Below are 15,292 nucleotides of genomic sequence, written 5' to 3' on the forward strand. Positions count from 1 at the left end.
ACATACTTCTTGCCTCTTACTTCTCCAAACAACTAGGTTACCTCCAAGAAAGATACAATACCCTGTAGTGGACCTCCTTATGTCAGTGCAACCTGCCCAATCTGCATCTGAGTAGCCCTCAATAGTAAGTTTGTCTTGTCGAGTATACAGCAGTCCTTTTCCTGGGTCATTCTTCAGATATCCCAACACTCTTTCTGCACTCTTCCAGTGACAATCCGTAGGAGCATGCATAAATTGACTTAGCACATTTATCGCATACGTGATATCAGGGCGAGTTAGAGTAAGATAGATAAGCATACCGACTAGCCTCTGATATCGCCCTTTTTCTTCCTCATCCAGAATAGTGCCCGTCTTGATACTTATCTTAGTCCCCGACTCCATAGGAGTAAGATAGGGCCTACAACCAAGTTTACCTGTCTCCTTTAGTAAGTCAAGAGTGTACTTCCTTTGATTCATAACCAGCCCTGTCTCTGATCGGGCAATCTCTATCCCCAGAAAGTATCTCAGCTTACCCAGATCCTTGAGGTCGAATTCTTTAGCTAATCTCTCCTTCATCTTTCTGTTTTCTTCTTCATCACTGCCAGTGACAATCATATCATCAACGTAGACAAGGAGAAGACTCACCAGACCATCTCTCTGCTTTATGAATAGGGTATGATCTCCATTTCCTTGCTTGTACCCAGTAGACTTCATAACGATCCTTAGTCTCTCAAACCAAGCTCTAGGCGACTGCTTCAAGCCATACAAAGCTTTCTTGAGGTGACAACATTTTCCCTCTTGAACATACCCGGGAGGCATGCTCATATAGACTTCTTCCTCCAGATGGCCGTTCAAGAACGCATTTTTAACATCAAGCTGGTCCATGCGCCACTTCCTGTGCACAGCAAGAGCAAGAATAACCCTCACGGTCTTCAACTTTGCAACCGGGGCAAAGGTCTCAAAATAGTCGATCTCATACTTCTGGCTGAACCCCTTTGCAACCAGACGAGCTTTATATCGATCTACAGTGCCATCAGGTTTGTACTTCACGTTGTAAACCCACTTAGAGCCAACTAAGTGTGTCCCTTTAGGGATATCAACAACTTCCCATGTTTTGTTCTTAGCTAACGCACCCATCTCCTCCGTCATAGCATGTAACCACTTGGGATCATCCTTAGCATCATCCACCGACCTGGGAATAACAACTTTGGATAAGGTTGTGATAAAACATTTGTAATTTGTACTGAGCTTAGCATAGGAAACAAATCTCTGAATAGGGTGAGAAGTACATGACCTGGTGCCTTTGCGCAAAGCAATGGGGAGCTCTTCATTCGATGGACTTGGGTCATCCGGGGAGATCACAGGATTGGGATTGGTTCTATCCTCATCACCAACATCTTCCACTGTAGCCTTCTCCTTTCTGACATAAACCTGGCCAAACAAGTGATCCCGGGCAACAGTGGGCTGAGCATCCACCGTGACCCCTTCCATATGACTGCCCTTCTCATTACTGACTGTGACCGTGTCAACCACACTGGGACTAACCTTGTAATCCAAAAACTCCATAAACTGAATCAGCTGATTAGAAGAATACTCTTCCCCTTTGTTCCCAAGACACTCCCCCTGAAGAGGATTCACCGGAAAATACGACTCATGTTCATGAAATGTAACATCCCTCGAAACATACACTTTGAAAGTAGTGGGATCCACACATTTATACCCCTTCTGAGTGGAAGAGTACCCCAAGAAAACTCCTTTAATAGACCGGGGATCAAATGAGTGCAATGAGTGCAATGCCGGGCAGGACGCTGCCCAGTCCCTGAGGCACGGCTGACAAAGGCAGAAGGGCCATGACCGGTGTCAAGATGCATCACCTGGCGACGTTGTTCTTCAGACTCAACACGAGCATATACTTCCTCTATCCCCGGAATCTCATCACCATTAAGAATCTGGCTACGAATAGACTCAAATTCATCCCGCAGGCCTCCCAGAAACAGAAACGTACGGTCCATCCATTCCTTTTCCCAGTAGAGGGAATGATCTGAACCGCACTTCCACTCATCAGTCACATGATAATCTAGCTCCTCCCATTTGGTCTTCAGGGCAGCATAGAAGGCAGCAACAGACAAATCACCCTGTGTCAAGGAGTAAATACTGCGTTTAATCTGATAGGTGCGCAGATGTCTCTTCTTGCGACCATACATCTTTGCAAGCACAGTCCACATATCAAAAGAGGTCGGCTTCCGCAGAATGAGAGGCTGGATATCGAAGGCCACGGAGCTGATAATCCACACCTTCACTTGGCTGTCCTCCAACGCCCACGTCGCCCATTGAGGATCAGATTTGATGGGCGCAGGTTTGTCGCCAGTGATGTAAGAGAGACGCCCACGGCTAGTAATCCCAATCTCGAGAGCGGCAGACCAAGATAGGTAATTGTCCTTGGTCAGACGGATGGAGGTGACCTGGATCGGCACGTTCTCAGTCTTGGAGGCGCTGCCCGCGTCAAGGACGGCATCTTTTTGAGTCCCCATCGCTTCTGCCATCACAAACAAGCACACAGCAACAAGAGGCACAGCGGCGAGAATGAGGCAGCGGCGACGGGAATGAGGCAGCGGCGACGGAAGGCAGGCGCCGGCGCAACACAGAGGCCACCCACGGTGGCAGAAACCAAGAACAGGCCGAACGGAGGACTGCGGAGGAGCAACAGAGGACGGCGGAACAGAGGACGGCGGCGGCGGAACAGAGGACGGCGGCGGCAGAGCAGGGCGACGTCACAAGGGCAGCAGCGGCGCTGGAACTTCAACGGCGTCGGGCGACGAAAAAACTTGACGATCCTCGGAAAAGAAACGCTTCTCCAACTTCGCTGGCTCTGAGACCATGTAGAAACACGAACCACAAAGAGAGAGTAGAGAACGAACACACAATATACGTGGAAAACCTCAGAAAGAGGTGAAAAACCACGGGGAAGCTCTGACCTAGGGGCTCACCGCAACCCTAGGAGAGAGAAAATTATATTTCACTTAATTCAACACTTAAACATAAGTGACAATATAAAGAGGGAGAGAGGAGAAGCCGCCTAGGGTACCGAGCCCACCTCGGTACCCGCGCCCCATAGAACCGGGTCCAGATATGGACCCGGTTCCTACAACAACATATTCTAACAAAAACATTTGTAGTCAGTGCTCAATCTAGAATAAGATACAAAGTTACCAATAGGGTGTTGGGTACATGACCTGACACCCTTTCTGAGGGCAATGGGAAGATCCTCCTTTTCATTTTTTGTCTGACTTTCTCTCTCAACAGGTTGCTTCTGAGCATGACTTGGGTCATCCAAGGAAGAAGTAGGATTAGGATTCGGAGTAGGCTTCTCACTATCAATCACCTTGTCAGTACAAACTCTCCTCTTAGAATACACCTGCCCGAACAGACGATTGCATTCTTTCTCTGTCTCCATAGGACACACACTCTCCTTTCCCTGTTCATGTACCTCAATAGACGTCCCATCTTCTTCTTTTCCAAGCACATCGACGGATGGATTCTCTTCACGCCTGTAATCCAGAAAATCTGTAAACTGAATGTCCTGATTTGGAGAACTAAGTCAGTTTATAGATAAGCCAAGAAAAGGCCATTGGGATGCAGCTATGTTATTATTGAAATTTCTACAAGGTTCCCTTGGAAAGGGTCTATTATTTAAAAGAAGTTTTTCACTTCAGATAGAAGTTTATTCTGATGCAGATTATGCAGGCTCAATTGATGACAAAAAGTCCACTACGAGATTCTGTATCCTTGGTGGTGGTAACTTAGTCTCTTGGAGAAGTAAACAGCAAGATGTTGTTCGATCTAGTGCAGAATCAGAATATCGAGTCATAGCCAAAATAGCCACTGCAATCACCTGGGTGAGAGCTATGCTAGAAGGCCTTGGAATTCATATAGAATTGCCTATAAAAATGCAATGTGATAATAAAGTGGCTACTATAGAGCAAATAATCTGATCATCCATGAATGGACCAAGCATATTGAAGTAGATTGTTATTCTATGTCACACAAACGCGGCTAAAGAGGCGGCGTATCCGTGTCGACTCGCCGACAAGGCGATTCCGACACGAGACTCGGCTAGGACACGGCAAAAAATAAAAAATAAAAATTTAATGTTTTTTTTTTTCATTTTATCAATTTTTTGTGATGCATTCAATTATTTCCATGAACAATCCTTTCAAAGATTCAGTACTTTTGTGATAAAACACATTTTCTCACAAGATTGTAAGAGTGAACTATTAATTTAATGTTTTTTTTAATCTTATCATTTTTTAGAATATTTAATGTAGTCGTGTCCGCGTATCCAAAAATTTTGAAAATTGCCGTATCTGCACCCATATCCCCGTATCGACACCCGTATCGCATCCGCACCCGTGTGACATAGTTGTCATTACATTAGAGACTTAGCTCAAGCAAGAATTATTTCTACTGAATATGTTGCTTCAAAAGACCAACTTGCATATTTATTTACCAAAGTTCTTCCTCTATCCGATTTCATAAAGTGTCGTAGCAAGCTGAGCATAATAGACATCTATGCTCTAGCTTGAAGGGGAGTGTTGAGGAAACGTGTTGGTTTGGGATTTGAAGATTTCTGTATTTTGCAATTTAGTATTAGGTAGCTTGCTGAATTTTTATGGACTCTTTATGTAAAGGGTTAAACATAACCTTAATCCTTATTTAGTCTAAAGGAAAATGAGCGGCCGATAGTTTCTTGACTGCTTACTATTCTCTCCTTCTTCCTCACGTTCTCTTCTTCTCCCTCTTCTCTACCTCTCTACGTAACAGAGTAGATAACATTATACAGTTCACCATAGATAATGAAACAAAATTACAGAGCTGCAGATACATTATTAGTTGATGAATATGAGTCACTTTTTTTAATGATAAACATGAGCTAGTCATTTCCTTGTCTCTAAACTAAACCCTGCCCTCCACAAATCGTCGACCAGGAAGAAGCAGCAGCACCCAACATCAGCGGGCCACCTTGTGCCCAGCCCCATCGGTGACTGGGCAAATGAACATCCAAGGAAAAACGCAGTTGGGTCACCGAGTGGCTGATAGAGTGGTCAGAGCACCAAGACATTCCGGCAACCTAGGAAGACGCAAAACAGATCAAGAGAAGGTTCCTCAATTTTACACCTTGAGGACAAGGTGTTTCTCTTGGGGGGGGGGGAATGTTAGGCTCCAAGTCAAGTCTGATAGAGGGCCTTAAGGCTCTTATTTCCTTTACTTTATGTTGTTTTTAGGTTATGCTTTAACAGTTTATGCGTATAGCCAATGGAGTCAGGTCAGGGGGCTCAGTGGAGCAAGGTAACAACCCACCCAAAGCATACTCACACATATAAATAGGATGTCATGCCAGGGATTAAAACCCTAATGAAGATAATTGTTTCTTGAAGTTGGGCTTCTGCATAAGAGTGGGTGTGTCATGTGTAAGCTTGTTAGCCCAGAGCTAACAGTGACCATCAACTCTTATAAAAAAAAAATCCATATAGACATAAACTGACTCATACATCTGTGGTCTTTAATTTTGAAGAATTATCTAATACCTCCAGCAATTAAGTTAATCTATTCCCACATATGTGGAGCTAAGTTTGGAGTTTGTGAGGTTCCAAAATTTGATCAAACTAAGAAGATTCACGTTAAAAAAAAACATTGGATTGATTTTTCATAAAATAAAATTACTTAAAATCCAGTGAAATATTTAGTCACCATCCGGTAAAGAAAGTCACATGAAGCTGTATATTCAAAAAATGTATTACACAAGCTCAAAAGACCAACCTTCGTAGTCTTTGTTTTCTGGTTCAAAGTTGATATCCAGTTGAACCGACAACACTCCTGACACCCCTGCACCAAGTTATCAAATTTTAGATTATTCAAAGTGTACCTCAACAACAAAAACAGTTGATAGCAATCATCCCCAGCAAGATATCTTGCAGTATGCTCATCAAGTTTACAACAAAATCCAAACTTATTCTACCATGAGAGATGATATACACACATCTGTGCATCCGGCTCACTGTGCATATTCACAACTAAGAATTAAGAAGCAGAAGCAAAACTAAACAAGAAAGAACTGCCAATGTTCACCAAAAAGAACCATTAAGGAACTCAACAAAGCCAACTGCCACCACTCAAACAAAGAAGTGGGTTCATATCCCAAAACTTTTGACAAAGTTCGTGCATAATAATCCCCCATTTGGGGTTTGGTAACTACTGTCACCCCAGGCTTCTCCATCTGAACAATCCAGTGCTTCGTGTTAGAACCAAACAAATACTAAGAACTTCCACTCTTTTGATTGTCATGATCAGTACAAGGAGTAAAGCCAGGGTGCCAGGCTATTGTCCGCTGGACAATGCTGTAGTCTATACTCGGAGGTTCAGCATCACTATCGTGTCTAACTGATAAAACCCCCAACACTCCTACAACCCATAGATAGTACAAAATCAGCTAACAAATAGAAGGCCGCAAAATTCCTCATCCAGTATATATAGCAGAAGTAAAATAACTCGAAAGATGCAATTCTTATGTCATCCATGAGTAGTGAAGTGTTAAGGGAATCCTCAAAAATCAACTGTGGAACTAACTATGTACAATGGTGTGAAGCAAAACATTCGAATATAATTGCAATTAATCTAGGCCACTATAATGAAATTTCAGCAGGAACTGGCATCAACAAGAAAATCCAAAAATTGATTATTTTTACATCTAACATAGGGCAACGAGACGCAAGAAAGCAAGAGCACACAAAGGAAAAAGAACGTGCGCGCACCATGACCATCACAAACAGAAAACAAACTCAACAAGCAAAGAAGAGAGAACACGAATTATCACTCACAGCAATCTAAAAAAACTGTCCAAATAAAGAATATTAGCGAGAGAGAGAAACTGAGTAGTAAAATTTTCCCACCAGCAAGCATCCTCGATTCCTCTTCACTGATGCGGCAGCAGAACCCGAAATGGCTCTCCCACAAGACATCGTAGATGCACATCTGAGAGTCGCTTTCGCTTCGGGACCACAAAAAAAATATCAGCAAATAAGAACAACCCCACATGCAAATGAACCATAGGATGAGCAACAAAGGCGACAACAAACAGGAGATAAACGGAGCCCGCACCTTCCCAAGACCTTGGATAGAACTCTTACGAAGTGATCAACGGCGTCCGATTTGGATGAGACTCCTGACTTAGGTTTCTCCATGACGACGACCCAGTGGGTGCGTTCCAAGCCCAGAGGCTCGAGCACCTCTTCTGCATCGGAGGAGGACGAGGACGAGGACGAGGACGAGGACGAGGACAAGGATTCATTAATTCTGCCGTTATGGTTTCGGGTCGTCCAAGAGGAGCAGCAGATTCTGCAGGGAACGAGCTTATGGTTACTCTTGCCTTTGGGAAAGAAGGGTTTGGAAGTGATGATAGGAGGAGAGAGCCCTGTCCGAAATTTGATGGAGGCAGGGAAGAGGTCGACCGTGGTTGGAAGGACCAGCTCCATGGAAGACGCCTATTTTGACTATCCCAATGCGCCGCGAGCGAAGCCGGCGCGGCTGGTTTAACGTCCGAACACTCTCTCGTGAACTGGATATTCGACCATCCCAATGCGCAGTGTTGGTGGGTCCCAACAGTAGGGTCCGATCTGCCACTGGTGCCCAGATGTAGCGCTCTGTCAACAACCCTGCCGCTAGTTGATAGAATTGCCGTTTTTTTCGACTACTATAAGCTGTAGTGTTTCATTTATCTCTCCCCCTTTAGTGGGGAAGAGTTTGCTCTAATCTCCTTTTTCATACGCATACAAGCTATTCAGAAGGAACTTGGAAAGATGATACAAGAATGGAACATAAAGGAATTTGGTCAACTATTTTTCTGCAATAACAATGTTAGATTTTGTCTCATTTACATTTTTTCCTCCAGCTCGCGTCTTTAGGGTTTTGTTATTCTTAGTCCAATACTTTTGCTTATTTCACATCTTGGTTGCAATGGTAGAAACATTGACATTCACATGGGCTTCAACACAAAAGCACGAAGCAACGAAAAATGTGATAATTTAACCAGGGAACAAGATGACAAAGTGGACAAAGTTAATTGTTGATGGATTACACAAAATGTGATACTCTATTGCACGATTCAATAGTTTCCTTACAACTTGCTTCAGTGAACTAAAAAAAGCAAGATACAAAGTTTTTATATAATTGAGGAGTATCTTCAACCTATTTAAGCTACCATCAAGGAGTTCTCTTTGTCCAAAAGAGCTAAGGCTGCACCAAATATATATTTTTTTAAAGGTATTTATAACTTTTCTTTTTATTATTTTATTGTCTCTTTTCTTGATAACAAGCTCATGAAAGTCTAGAGTCTCTGTAGAGTTAAGGATTCTCCTTGAAGCTTCGCGAGCATGACCAAGGCAAACATTTTTATCAATATCTCTTTTCCTTTCTCTTAAAACTTATCTTTTTATCATTTCAACTAGTTTTTTTTTATTTCTTTTAACTCATTTATATCTTTTTTGAACTTGTTTTTCCTCTCATTTTTACTTTTCTCTCTTTCATTTTAACCTCTTTTTCACTTATTTTTTACTCATTTTTTTAATTTTAATGTTTATTTATCTCATTCTTAATTTTCCTCTATCAGTTTAACATATATTTCTCTTCTTTTAATTTTTCATCTTTATTTATCTCTTTTTTATTCTTCTTTTCATTTCTCTTTCAGATACCCTCTCTTTTTTTTCTCTCTTTCATCTTTATTTCTCTCTATGTATTTTCATTTCTTTTTTCTCTCTTTTAATTTTTATTTACCTATTTTTGCTCTCTTATCGTATATCTATCTTTTCATTTTTCTATCTAATTTTCTATTTTGATGGTTTGATTATATGTGAATGTGTATTATGATGTGAGGATTTGGAGTGAGTTGTTTTTATAATTTTATCATTTGAGGTTGGGGCATGACCAACCCCATAAACACCCAAACATGTTTAATGTACGTATTAATTTGCATTGAATATGTCATTTTCAATTTTTCAAACGGTAAATCCATCTAGCATATTTTTCTTAATCATTCATTTAACGGCCCACTTATATTTTCAATACAACATTGAGTGACTCACTATATGAAATCTTACCTATATCAATTTTCATCAAATTTTTCATTTACCTTATTCAATAGATATATGTTATGACAAGAGTTGTTTTTTTTTATGCATATAAAGTTTATGTAATCATGCATAAACAGTCACTTATGGGACTGAAGAATGCTAACAAACACATCTCTAAAAAGCTTAAGACAGGATCAAGCCCTGATGATGTGATAACTGAATTAAGGTAAAGTTTTAAAACTTACTTAAAATTTAATTGGAACACTCCTACAAATTATAATATTTTATTGCTTATGGGTGCGTTTGATGCACAGGGAAGAATTTAACGTGGTAAATTTTTCTGAAAAATTTTTCTGAAAAAAAAAACAGGATGAAATTTAACCCTCTTCCTGTTTGAGGTCATGTTTGATGCACAGAAAGAATTTAACATATTAATTTTAACCTTGTTTGATGCACAAAGAAGAATTTAACCTGATAAATTTAACCTTGTTTGATGCACATGGTAAAAAAAATTAAAAGACTTTTTTAGAACTGCAAATAAAAAAACCCAACCTTAATGGAGGAGCTATAAAACACATATCATATTACAAAAAATCATAAACCATGCAATAAAAGCCATGCATTTTAGAATGAACTTGTTTCAAGGGCTTGCTCATCTATATCAGCCACAGAGAGCATTTTAGAACAGTACATCACGATAAAACCAATAACAAGGATCGCAGCTATATCAGACACATAGAGCATTTTAGAACGGTACATCAGGATAAAACCAATAACAAGGATCGCAGCTTGGAAATCTTACATATTTCATCAATATGGAACAACTCAATCCATAAGTACGTCACTCCCATTGATTCAATAGTACAATAACAATTGCAGTGGAATGTACACAAACCAAATGACAACAAAATAAAATCTTCCACTAGTAGAAGTAGTGAAGACTCCAATTCCTCTTTTAATTTCCTTCTTTGTAGAAAACCCATGTCTGATAATCCTGCATACACTACATTTTTCAGATATGCAGAGGTTGGACAAGCCGTTCATGCTTAACGAGCATGTGACAGTGGTGCCATAAAATCTCAACAATTCATTGCCATCAGCAAGGCAACGTGGATGTTTCTTTGGCAACTTGATGGCTTTTATCTTCACCATTTCTCTGTATTCTTCGAAACGAGCAAGTGTCTTTTGCATGTTATGAACTTTTAAAACCCTTTCTATTCTACCACAGTGGCTCTCCGACTTCAACCAGCTTGTCCTGCAGATAATCTCCACAATCTTTCTAGATGAATCACCTTCAACCAGCTCAGTAACTGCAAAAAAGATGACATCAGATATCACTAATTCCAGAAGAAACATCTCTTCAAACGAAGTTCGTCTAACAAAAGGTTGTCCTGTAAAGAAGGCTATGAATACGGCAGTCTGAAGAAACTTTGTTATCAGATGAATGCAGACCATTAATAATCGCATTCGAACGAGCCATAACCTCCATGACAGAAAAGAGGTCTAATGACTCCAAATCTTGAAGTAGGTGAGATGAACATAAATGCATGTATCGTCATTCATTGTTTTCCAGCACATCATTAAGCTTTTAATACAAGTTAAAGGTAGTGCCCAATTTTCACAGGGTGTCTATGCTCAGCCACAGACACCCTCATGAATCAGAACAGAGAGCAAAAGGAAAAAAAAAACCTTCATCCACTGTATTAGAAGACGCGATCTAGAGCCTCCCACTTTCCAAACTGTTCTCCGCATTTGTGGCAAGTCACATTGAGCTTCAGAACTGCGTGAGAACCTTCGGCTGGACACCGGAAGACCGCTCCCGCTAAAGATAGCAGCAGAGAGAGCAGAACGACCGTGCTTGGACTGATCTCTTTGTGGGATATGGAAGCCAGGGGACTTTCTTGGAGGCGTTGCAGCGACGGTGATTAAGGCACTGATTTGGGAGAAGACGAGGGCATCAGAGAGCAAGAGAGAAAGGGGGAAAGATCACCGGCAGAGGAGCGGAACGGCGGCGGCGGAGCGGCGACGGTGGGAGCGGCCAAAGACAGTGAGCAAGAGGAGCTGCGGGCGTTCGCTGCGGGCAGAGAGAGGAAATGAGGGGGAAAGTCGAGCGGGGGAGGGGAAGAGTCTCGAGCGCCGGGAGATCCATCGACCGGGTCACGAGCACGGGGGATTCATCGAGCGGGTGGAATTCCACCCGCTCGAAAATTTCACTCGCTCGTACTGTTTTTTCCGAAAAATCGGAATTTACCCGGGAATTAAACGCCCTCTTAAGTATCCGACCTTCACTCTTTTCATATATTACTTTTATAAAAGTATTTGTAACATTGCAAAATCTCACTCTTTCGCCCTATGATATGATGAACAAGAACTATGGTCATTGTTCATCTATTTTGTTATCTTATTTTTCAAACAAAACTTGGAAAATTTGCTTTTACAAAACATGACAATTAAAGCCATATTTTGTAAAATAAGTAATTTACAAGTATGTTTCTAATCATATTTCCTCAAACAAGTTGAACACTTTAATTTTCAAAACTATCTTCGAATATAAGTTATATTTTATTTGAGTTCTAGTGACAATATTTGAAGAACTCAAATGATCTTACAAGTGTCTCTTTTAAACAATTTGTTTTATAACATTTCAAATATCGGAATGTGCAAAGCAAGAGTTGCGGGCGTTCGCTGCGGGCAGAGAGAGGAAATGAGGGGGAAAGTCGAGCGGGGGAGGGGAAGAGTCTCGAGCGCGGGGAGATCCATCGACCGGGTCACGAGTGCGGGGGATTCATCGAGCGGGTGGAATTCCACCCGCTCGAAAGTCACCTCGTTTGACACATGTTTAGGTCGGGCGGGTAAAATTTCACTTGCCCGTACGGTTTTTTCCGAAAAATCGGAATTTACCCGGGAATCAAACGCCCCCTTAAGTATCAGACCTTCACTCTTTCCACATATTACTTTTATATTTGTAACATTGCAAAATCTCACTCTTTGGCCCTATGATGAACAAGAACTATGGTCATTGTCCATCTATTTTGTTATCTTATTTTTCAAACAAAACTTGGAAAATTTGCTTTTACAAAACATGACAATTAAAGCCATATTTTGTAAAATAAGTAATTTACAAGTATGTTTCTAATCATATTTCCTCAAACAAGTTGAACACTTTAATTTTCAAAACTATCTTCGAATATAAGTTATATTTTATTTGAGTTCTAGTGACAATATTTGAAGAACTCAAATGATCTTACAAGTGTCTCTTTTAAACAATTTGTTTTATAACATTTCAAATATCGGAATGTGCAAAGCAAGAGGTTAGTTCTTGGTCAGATTACCCCCAACTAAAGCGTTTGAAATGACCGAACCTCGACGAGTCGCTTTCTCTTTCATTTCAAAATAAAACATCTTTTTTATGAAACACTTTGATTACCAAAATAAATTTTGGGGATGCAAACAAACATGTGGCAGGCTAGTGTCCTCCTCATGCTAACATAATGATCTCCATGTGGACGTGTGGACCTGTTGGCTGTGCCAAGGCATGTGCTCTGGTGACGTAGAGTGTGCTCAAGTGGGTTAGGTTTGCAGAGTCTATTGTTGTGCCTAAGTGCTTGGTTTGCTCTATATGTTGCTGAGTCAAGAATTGGGGTGTGCTCAGCTCAAGGTGGCTAGAGCTGGGTGCACCTGCTCATGTTTGGCTCGAGCTCCATGGTTAAAGCAATCTGAACCAAAATGGTGTAGTGCATGGTGTCGCTGTCCTCTTGCAGTGGGTCATGCAGTGGGTCAGTGTGCTGCTCCATAGGATGCAGGCTGAGGATCTGTAAGGGCGTGGCCCCTTATTGAGGTCCACCTCACATAAGCTAAGCTCAAGGGGGGTAGCAGGTCAGATGAGATAAGATGGCCAAGGATCAAGAAGGGCTTGGGCCCTCATAGCTTTCCACATTAACCTCATTTGATGGGGTCATTTGATGGGCTGGTTGAGGCAATTTGGGCTCTTCACCTGCTCATGCCGCTGCTCATATGGTGTGGCCGAGCCAAAGGGTAAGTAGACTAATGCGGTACAAGTTGGCGCCTTCCGCTATTTTTATAATTCTTGGAAAATAACGTGGCAAGGAAATGAACGGCAGATTGGGGTATTTTGGGATTTTTTTTTTGAAAAAAAACCAAGGGTAATTTAAAAAAACTTTGAAAATGTTTGAATGATAATAAAGGGTAATCCGTATAATCTTCTTGTGCAAATAAAAAAATGTAGTGTTGATTTGGATAAGGAGTGGATCTGAATATTGAGATCTAATGGATATTTGGATCCGAAACAGATAATGAGAAACTTGATGGATCCGAAAATGATAATTTGGATCAAAATCCAAAAGTGATATGCTGGATCCAAATGGATCTAAAAGTGATATTTTGTACTGAAAGTAGGTGTTCGGATCAAGATACATCCAAAAAATGATTTGGATCCGAAACTATAAGTCTGGATGAGAATGTATCCGAAAGTGAAAATATTGAGTTGAATGGATCCGAAAGTGATAGTTTTGGATCCTGATTGATCCAAAAGTGACAGTTTGAATCAAGATGTATAAGAAAGTAATGATTTGGATATAGATAGATCCAAAGTTGAAAGTTTGGATCCAAATGGACCTGAATGTGACAGTTTGGATCTCCACGGATCCGAAAATAGTGGTTTGGATGTGAAAGTTGTAGTTTGGATCCGTAATGTTTCCATGAAAGTTTGGATACTGATGGATCTGACAATGAAAGTTTGGACCAAGATGGATCCGAAAGAGTAGGTTTGGATCTTGATGGATCCAAAAGTAATACTTTGGACAATAATGGATTCGAAATTGATATTTTGAATCTTGATGGATCCGAAAGAGAAGGTCTGGATCTTAATGGATCAAAAATGAACGTTTGGATGCAAATGCATCCGAAAGTGTAAGTTTGGATCTTGATGGATCCAAAACAGAATGATTTGGATATAGATAGATCCAAAGTTGAAAGTTTGGATCCAAATGGACTGAATGTGACAGTTTGGATCTTCACGGATCCGAAAATAGTGGGTTGGATGTGAAAGTTGTAGTTTGGACCGTAATGTTTCCATGAAAGTTTGGATACTGACGGATCTGACAATGAAAGTTTGGACCAAGATGGATCCGAAAGAGTAAGTTCGGATCTTGATGGATCCAAAAGTAATACTTTGGACCATAATGGATTCGAAATTGATATTTTGAATCTTGATGGATCCAAAAGAGAAAGTCTGGATCTTAATGGATCTAAAGTGAACGTTTGGATGCAAATGGATCCGAAAGTGTAAGTTTGGATCTTGATGGATCCAAAACAGTATGTTTGTAACTAGATTAATCTGAAACTGATAGTTTGGATCCAGATGATTCAGAAAGTAATGGTTTAGATTCAAAAATTATAGTTTAGATCCAAATTGGATTCGAAAGTAGAAGTTTGGCTTTGAAATGAAGTGTTTTGATCCAAATAGATCTGAAAATCAATTTTGGATCTTGATTGATCCCAAAGTAATAGTTTGGATCCTGATGTTTCCGAAATTGTTAGTTTGGATCCTAATGGATCTTGATGGATCTATAAGAGAAAGTTTGGACCCAAACGGATCCGAAGCTGTATGTTTGGATCTTGATGGATCCAACACAACAAGCTTGTACCTAGAAGAATCCAAAAGTGATAGTTTGGTTCCTAATGGCTCCAAAGGTGATAGTTTGTATCCTGATGACTCAAAAAGTAATGGTTTGGAACCAAAATGGATCTGAAAGTGAAATTTTGGATTCTTAGAGATCCAAAATTGAAAGTTTGGACGCAAATGGATCCGAAAGTGAAAGTTTGGATTTTGATGGATTTGAAAGTGTTAGTTTGGATCTTGATGGATCCAAAAATAAAAGTTTGAATCTTGATAGATTTGAAAGTGATAGTTTGGATCCTAATAGATGCGAAAGTGATGTGAAGGTTTGGACCCAGACGTCCAAGTTTGGACATTTATGGATCCAAAAGTGTAGGTTTGGGCCTAGATGGATCAGAAAGTGTATGTTCCGATCCTCATGGATCCAAAAGTGATAGTTTGGATCCTGATGGATCCAAAAGTAACGGTCAAGATCCAAAAGTAAAAGTTTGGATCCTTGTAGGTTTGAAAGGAATAGTTTGGATCCAAATGGATCCAAAAGTGAACGATTGTA

General features: G+C 40.6%; 1 long non-coding RNA gene across 1 annotated transcript; it reads right to left on the reverse strand.

The window, feature by feature from the left end:
- Window positions 1-10,040: 10,040 nt before the first annotated feature.
- On the reverse strand, window positions 10,041-11,303 carry LOC116256450 (uncharacterized). The gene is made up of 2 exons (XR_004173132.2): window positions 10,791-11,303; window positions 10,041-10,411 (listed from the first exon to the last, which is right to left on the reverse strand). It is a non-coding gene; the product is annotated as an uncharacterized LOC116256450 (long non-coding RNA).
- Window positions 11,304-15,292: the final 3,989 nt, after the last annotated feature.

The sequence above is a fragment of the Nymphaea colorata genome, chromosome 6 (assembly GCF_008831285.2).
Source record: "Nymphaea colorata isolate Beijing-Zhang1983 chromosome 6, ASM883128v2, whole genome shotgun sequence".
In the NCBI taxonomy this organism is placed as follows: domain Eukaryota; kingdom Viridiplantae; phylum Streptophyta; class Magnoliopsida; order Nymphaeales; family Nymphaeaceae; genus Nymphaea; species Nymphaea colorata.